Consider the following 7,822-nt stretch of genomic DNA (forward strand, 5'->3'; position numbering starts at 1 on the left):
CTCTCCCTGCTGTGCTACCGCTTGGGGGCCCCCTAAAATGCATTCTTGTGCAAAAAGCCCATCCAAGTCCAGGGGAAGCTGTACTCCTGGGTGATGTAGTCGGAAGTTCGGAGAGAGAGAAACGTAGAGAAGAAAATTGTCACAGAGGGAGGCTTGGGACATGGAGTTGGTGGTTGGAGGGAAACTGGGGACACTGGTGGTGAGAAATATACACTGGTGTTGGAACATTATGTGACTGAACTCCAATCATGAACAACTTTGTAACTGTGTGTATCACTGTTATTCAATTTTTAAAAAACCTTTCAGACCACTGGAGGGGCCGGAGCTACAGTATAGCGGGTGGGTGTTTGTTCTGCCCTCAGCCAATCCATGTTCAGTCCCCAGTGCTGGTACCCGGAGCACCGCCGAGAGTGAGCTCTGAGTGCAGAGCCAGGAGTCAGCCCTGTGTGGCCGCCGAGTGTGGCCCCAAAACCAAAAGAGCAGAAGATTAGCTGTAGCAGCTGAAGTGCTCAGTCACACTCCTAGCTCATATAGTTTTCCCTAACTTAAATATACATGGGGAACTGGGGCGATAGCACAGTGGTAGGGCGTTTGCCTTGCACTCGGCCGACCCGTGGCGTATTCGATATGCCAAACACAGTAACAAGAAGTCTCACCATGGAGACGTTACTGGTGCCCGCTCGAGCAAATCAATGAACAACAGGACAACAGTGCTAAATATATATATATATATATATATATATATATATATATATACACACACGCATGCATGCATGTAAGTACACGTGTGTTTATTATTGGATAGAAAACTAGAGGAAGAACTCCAAATGATTAGCACTGCTTATATGATTCTAGAATGTGGGATTTCAAATGAGAGTATTTAAAGAAACTCTCAGAATTAAAGAAAAAAAGGTATAAGAAAGTTGCTCTCTGTGAGTGGACATTCTGCAGTAGCTTTTGTCTTTGCCCTATAAAGCTTCGCGGCTCACAGTCTGTTGAGCAGCCTAACAGCTAGGATTATTGTAATGGTCCTGTAAAGACACACACAATAGGGAATCGTCTGTTGCACCCGGAGACCAATATGGTGCCATGTGTCCATTAGCTCTCAATAAAAAAAGAAAGAAAATAACACAGCACCACCTTGCACTATTAAAGGGCAAAGGGCAAAAAAAAATTTTATTTTAATTAAAAAAAATGGGGGGCTGGAGCAATAGCACAGAGGGGAGGGCGTTTGCCTTGCACGCGGCCAACCCGGGTTCAAATCCCAGCATCCCATATGGTGCCCTGAGCACCGCCAGGGGTGATTCCTGAGTGCAGAGCCAGGAGTAACCCCTGTGCATCGCCGGGTGTGACCCCCCCCAAAAAAAATAGAGCTAAAAGGCAAAGGGCTATTGGCCCGTGTCCCAGGCGTGTCCCCGTCAGCAGGAACTCCACTCCACGGCAGGTGCTGATGCTTTCTAGCCCTTAGACATAAAATACAGCCTGGCGTGTGCTGACCTGGGGTCTGTTGCCTAGAGAGGCTGAATGCTCACTTGCTTTTATTTACTTGCTTTTATTTTGGGGGCCACTCCTGGCGATGCTCAGGGGTGTCTGCACTCAGGGATCACCCCTGATGGTGCCCAGGGGAGCATATGAGTCTCCGGGGATGGAACTTCTGCAAGGGCAGGAGTCCTCCCCGCTGGGCTGTCTCCACCCAGAGGTGGAATGCTTTTACTTTATTTATTTATTTATTTATTTATTTATTTATTTATTTATTTTTAACAAGCAAACATTTTTTTATCAATAGATTGAAAAATCACTGCTTATCATTAATTGAACACTTAGTTGCCAGGGATTTTGTGAGCAAATTGCATCTATTACCTAAAGATTGAAAAAATGGAAATAAATATCATTTTTAATTATAACTTTAAAAGTAGAGAAAAATGGAAGTTTTTCAGGGCAGACTACTTGAATGTTGTCAAAACAACGTGGTTTCAGAAGCCAAGGGGCTTTTTTTTTTTTGCTTTTTGGGTCACACCCGGTGATGCACAGGGGTCACTCCTTGCTTTGCACTCAGGAATCACCCCTGGCGGTGCTCAGGGGACCATATGGGATGCTGGGAATCGAAGCAGTTCAGCCTCGAGCAAGGCAAATGGCCTACCTGCTGTGCTATGGCTCCAGCCCCTTAGGGTTTCTTTAATCTGATGTAGTCATTGAGTTTTTTTGTTTGTGTTTTTTTTTTAATTTTTAGTGAAACACCGTGAGATACAATTACAGACTTACGAACTTTCGTGATTACGTTTCAGGCATGCAATGCCCGAGTACCCATCCCTTCACCAGTGCCCGTTCTCTACCAAGGTTCCCAGTGTCCCTCCCGCCCCCCACCCCCTAGTGTATCCCCCTCTGTGGCAGGCACATTCCCTTTTACTCTCTCTCTCCTTGTGGGTGCTGTGGTTTGCAGTACAGGTATCAAGCGGCCATCACGTTTGGTCTGTAGACTACTTTCAGCACACACGTCCCATCCCGAGTGGGCCCTCCAAGCATCCTTTGCTCGTGGTCCCTTCTCTGTCCCAGCTGCCTTTCCCCCCAGCATGTGAGGCGGCTTCCAAGCCGTGGAGGAACCCTCCTGGCCCTGATCTCTACTGTCCTTGGCTGCTGTCTCCCATTCTGTTACTTTATACTCCACAGATGAGTGCAGCCCTTCTAGCTGTCCCTCTCTCTCTGACTCATTTCACTTAGCAGGATACTCTCCATGTCCATCCACTTAGATACAAATTTTGAACGCTTTTTTTTTTTTTTTTTGGTTTTTGGGTCACACCTGGCGATGCACAGGGGTTACTCCTGGCTCTTCACTCAGGAATTACCCCTGGCGGTGCTCAGGGGACCATATGGGATGCTGGGATTAGAACCCGGTCGGCCACGTGCAAGGCAAACGCCCTACCCACTGTGCTATCACTCCAGCCCCCCACAAATTTTGAAGGCTTTTAAAGGGGACCGTCAGACTCTGCTTTGAACTTGAAGGAGCCCAGGCCAGCCACGGGGCCCCCAGCTCCTGATGTCTCAAGTGCATTCCGCTGTCTCACTGCCCCTGCACCTCGTCGGGGGACAACTCTGCCATCCTCACCCAGCCGGGGCGGAGGGTAAGGACCAAACCACAGCGTCCGGAGGCCTGGCCGGGGCCTGGGGACTCGGAGCTCAGGACAGGCGTGATCAGGTGCCTGTGCGGCTCCACTTCTGCTCGTGGGGGCCCCTCGGGTGCTCTCAGGGCCACTCACTGGGGAGGAAAGCGCACAGAACCCCAGTGCCTTGGACACAGGCTCGAGGGGAGTGTCCCCAAGGGCCCCCTCCAAGGCGCCGGCAACGGGGACGGGTCTGGGCTGTGAGGGACAGACAGGAGAACGAAGGCTGTAAGTGGGCAAGAACATGAATGCAACTAAGAATAGCTCTGCAAGCCACAGTGCCGTAATAAAACACTCTGAAAAGGAACCGGGAACTTGAACCTCCGATGCGCTGGACATTCGAGAGCGCGCTACCCACTGCGCTACCACGCCAACACATTAAGACTCAAGGAAAACACCTCTCCGACTGGGCCAGAGTCCTTGGCTCTCTCCCCTGGGCGCTGCCACCTAGTCCCACTTCCCCAGGAATCGCTCTGTGCAGGGCCCTTCCTCTGGACTTCCCCGCCTGGACACTTCTGCAGGACTGCCCGACTCTCAAACACTCAAACAAGCATAGTAGGTTTTCTTTTTTTTTTTTTTTTTTTTTTTTGCTTTTTGGGTCACACCCAGCGATGCTCAGGGGTTACTCCTGGTTCTGCACTCAGGAATTACTCCTGGCAGTGCTTGGGGGACCATATGGGATGCCGGGGATCGAACACACCCAGCGATGCTCAGGGGTTACTCCTGGTTCTGCACTCAGGAATTACTCCTGGCAGTGCTTGGGGGACCATATGGGATGCCGGGGATCGAACCCGGGTCGGCCGCGTGCAAGGCAAACACCCTACCCGCTGTGCTATCGCTCCGGCCCCAACATAGTAGGTTTTCTATACCTGGGGAACAAGGATTTTTCCCCAAGACCAATGTCAGGGGTCAGGGGACAGAAGAAGAGGAAAGGTGGACGAAAGGATTGTTTCTTTTTTTTTGCTTTTGGGGTCACACCCGGCGATGCTCAGGGGTTACTCCTGGCTCTGCACTCAGAAATTACTCCTGGCGGTGTCGGGGAACTATATGAGATGCTGGGACTTGAACCGGGGTCGCCTGCATGCAAGGCAAACGCCCTACCCGCTGTGCTATCACTCCAGCCCCCAAAAGGATTGTTTCTTGTGGGACCTGGTGACCATGGGGTGTGGGGGTCAAACCCAGGGTCTTCTACATGCAAGCCGCCCTCAGCCCTGAGTGTTTTTCCCCACCCTTCCATCAGACTTTCTCACAGGGGGCTGGAGAGATAGCACAGCGGGGAGGGCGTTTGCCTTGCACGCGGCCGACCCCGGTTCGATTCCCAGCATCCCATATGGTCCCCTGAGCACGGCCAGGGGTAATTCCTGAGTGTAGAGCCAGGAGTGACCCTGAGCTCGCTGGGTGTGACCCAAAAAGCAAAACAAACAAACAAGCAGACTTTCTCACAGTCCAAAAGCACGCCTGCCCATACCCACGCCTGCTCCTTGAAAGCAGGCGGAGACACCCGCCTCTGTCAGGGTACCAAAGGCGGTAAAGCCGGGGCAGGAGAGACAGCGCAGCGGGCAGGACACTTGCCCTCCCCGTGGCCAGTCCAGTTAGATCCCCGGCATCCTGTAGGGTCCCTGAACCCGGCCAGGAGTGATCCCTGAGCACGGAGTCACGAATGAGTCCTGAGCATGGCTGGGTGTGACCCGCCACCCTTCTCCCTGGAAAGAGAAGGCAAGGCTGCTCCAAAACACCTTCCACGCTACTAGCTGGAAAAACTTCCCAGGTGACACTCTGAGCCCAGGACGCCCAGTTCCTGCCCCTCGGACACAGTGCAGGGGGGACAGCGCTTTCCAAGGCTCACCCCAGTTGCATCATACCACAGACGGCTCCCTGAGCACCTCAAAATTCCCAGCACCTCCTGGCGCTGTTGGGCCCTAGAAAATTCTATGGGTCAGGAGGGACAAGATGGTAGGAAGGAGGTTTGAGTAGGGGGGAGGTTTGAGTATGGGGGAGGGAGGTGGACCAAGGGCTTTTCAGATGAGTCACTTGCTCCTGAGTGGGTGACCTCTGCCGCTTCTAAAGGATCTTTTGTGTTTGACTCAGCCAGGTCCAAAGGCTGCTTCCCGCTGCTTCTGATGTGGGGCTGGAGACTGAGTCTCCCTCTCACCCGCTCTCCAGCCCAGCACTTGGTCGCCTTTTTCTCCTTGCTCTGTCCCCAACCTGAGCATTTACCGCTGCGTCCCCCCTCGACGCTGGACTCTGGCCAGCTCACAGTGCCAGGACGCGGGAAAAATTTCCGGCCACTGGCAGAGCTCAAAGGCAAAGAGTCGGCCAAGGTTCTCAGAAAGCGACGCTCCCTCGGCCTTAAGTCCGTCAGGATCTTGAACCCACGTTTCCTTCTGCCCTTAGAATCAGTAGCCTCTTCCCTTTGGCATTTTGTATTTTAATGTTCCAAGGATGTGAAACAGGAAAATTGGTTGGGGAGATGACTCGAGGCTGGTTGCATGTTTGGCATTGGGGGAGGGAGGGTTTGATTTCGGGCACCCCAGGGCTGCCCACCCCCTTCAGCAGCCTGGGGCCACCAAACCAAACTAATAACGCAGGAAAGCGAAGATTGTAGACTAAGAAAATGACTAAGGCCTGTTTATCAGTAGCAGGGACCGAGCCCAGGGCCTCGGATATGCAGGCAAGTGCTCGGAAGATTACATCCCGGCTAACAACAGCTTCTGATGCTTTTTTTTTTTCTCTTTTGGGTCACAACCGGCGGTGCTCAGGGGTTACTCCGGGCTCTACACTCAGGAATTATTCCCGGAGGTGCTCGGGGAGCATATGGGATACTGGGTATCAAACCCGGGTCAGCCGTGTGCAAGGCAAACACCTCGGTGCTCTTGCTCCAGCCCCTCTGATGCTTTTCATTCCTAGTCTTCTGGTGAAAGGAATCTTCTATTCTGACCTGAAAGTGGGGCCTGTGAGTGAGTGAGATTTTGGTCTCCACTCATGAAACCATCGGCACTGTGGAATACTTTTGCATAGCAATGATCCTTCTTTCTTTCTTTCCTCCTTTCTTCCTTCCTTTCTTTTCTTGTCTTCTGGCTCGGCACTCAGGGATCACTCCTAGTGGGCTCCGGGGACCCTACGGGATGCTGAGAATAATCTGGGTGGACGCTTGCAAGACAAGCGCCCTCCCGACTGTCCTATCACTCCGGCCCAACAATCTTTCTTTTTTATAAGTAATTAATTAATTTTTAAAATTGTATTTATTTTATGTTTTAAATGAATCACTGTGAGATAGTTACAGACTTCCACATGTTCGTGATTACGTGTCAATCAATGTTCGAGCACCCATCCCTCCACCAGTGCCCGTTCAGTATCCCTCCCGCCACCCCCACCCCCTGCCTCTATGGCAGGCACATTCCCTCTTACTCTCTCTCTCTCCTTTGGGGACCAACCATCTTTCTTAAGATAAAGATCTGGCTTTTTTGGACGCCCCGTCAGCGCTGGGAGAGTCTGAGCATCCCTCCCAGGGATGCTACGGGTCGGGCGGGCGCTAGGATAGGACCTGAGGATGCGGCGCGTCCGCGAGCGCCCCCTGGCGGTGCCGGGCGGGGCTCTGCAGGGCCACCCGAGCGGTGCTCAGGGCCCAGGTGCTGGGGCCGAGAATCCAGACCCCAGCGCCCACCTGCTGCCGTCCAGCTCGGCGCCGCGCACGGGCTCCCTGAGGGCCACCGGGGGAAGGGGGAGGCTTACCCAGCAGCAGGCGCGAGCGGCGGAGGGGCGCTGCTGCCGCCTGCTGCCCGGCAAGGGGCCGGCGCGCTGCAGACCCCCGCGGGGAGCACGGTCCACGCCGAGAGACCGAGTTCCTGGGTCGCCACTGCAGGACCCTGCGGTGCTGGGCACCGGCGCGGGGACGCTCGGGCTGCGCCCCGCGGTGCCCGCGCGCTCGGCTGAGCTGGGCTGGACCAGACGCCGCGTCTGGGTCATTTGCTTCCATTTCCCAGCATGCACCGACAGGCCTATTTGTGCGTTATTTTGGCAGAAGCCGCTTAAAACCGGAGCAAAAGAAGTAGGAATCGCGTGGCCCTTTGGAATAGCGGACGCCGAGGCTCCGGCTCCCTTGGGGTCGCGGTCGGTGCAGGACCACCAGCTCAACCTAAGTGATTTGGAGGCGCTCCTTGGGCGGTTTATATAGCGAAAGGGAAAGCAGGGCCACTGGCTGGTCCGATGGTAGTGGGTTATCAGAACTTATTAACGCTAGGATCACTAAAGTTGGTATTCTACCCCCCCACTGCTGAATTTGACTGGCTTTTTCTCCTGCCTCTGCAGTAATTGTAGGGAAGCAGGTGGGAAGTAAATAAATGCAACTAAGTATCCTATTTATTAGGAATGCCCAGCGGCAATTCCCTCTACAAGTAGCGGTACCTTTCATACATTTTGGCGTCAGTGTTCCCCTGGGTCATTCCTGGTGGTGGGTACGGGGCTTTCCGCAGGCTGTATTCTCAGCTCAGCGAGCAATCTCTGCAGACCCTCTTTATTATTATTATTATTATTATTATTGTTTTGTTGTTGTTATTTTTAATTTTAATGAATCACTGTGAGATACAGTTACAGACTTACCAGCTTTCGTGATTACGGTTCAGTCATACAATGATCGAGTGCCCATCCCTCCACCAGTGCCCATT

The 7,822-nt window shown here is 53.0% G+C and overlaps 1 long non-coding RNA gene across 1 annotated transcript in view; it reads right to left on the reverse strand.

Annotated features, from left to right (window-relative positions):
- Positions 1 to 7,107, reverse strand: part of LOC129405548 (uncharacterized) — a 31,607-nt gene extending 24,500 nt beyond the window's left edge. The window contains exon 1 of the long non-coding RNA XR_008630642.1: positions 6,891 to 7,107. This is a non-coding gene — a long non-coding RNA (uncharacterized LOC129405548). The remainder of the gene's footprint in view (positions 1 to 6,890) is intronic.
- Positions 7,108 to 7,822: the final 715 nt, after the last annotated feature.

This window comes from Sorex araneus, chromosome 1 (assembly GCF_027595985.1).
Source record: "Sorex araneus isolate mSorAra2 chromosome 1, mSorAra2.pri, whole genome shotgun sequence".
NCBI classification, from domain to species: domain Eukaryota; kingdom Metazoa; phylum Chordata; class Mammalia; order Eulipotyphla; family Soricidae; genus Sorex; species Sorex araneus.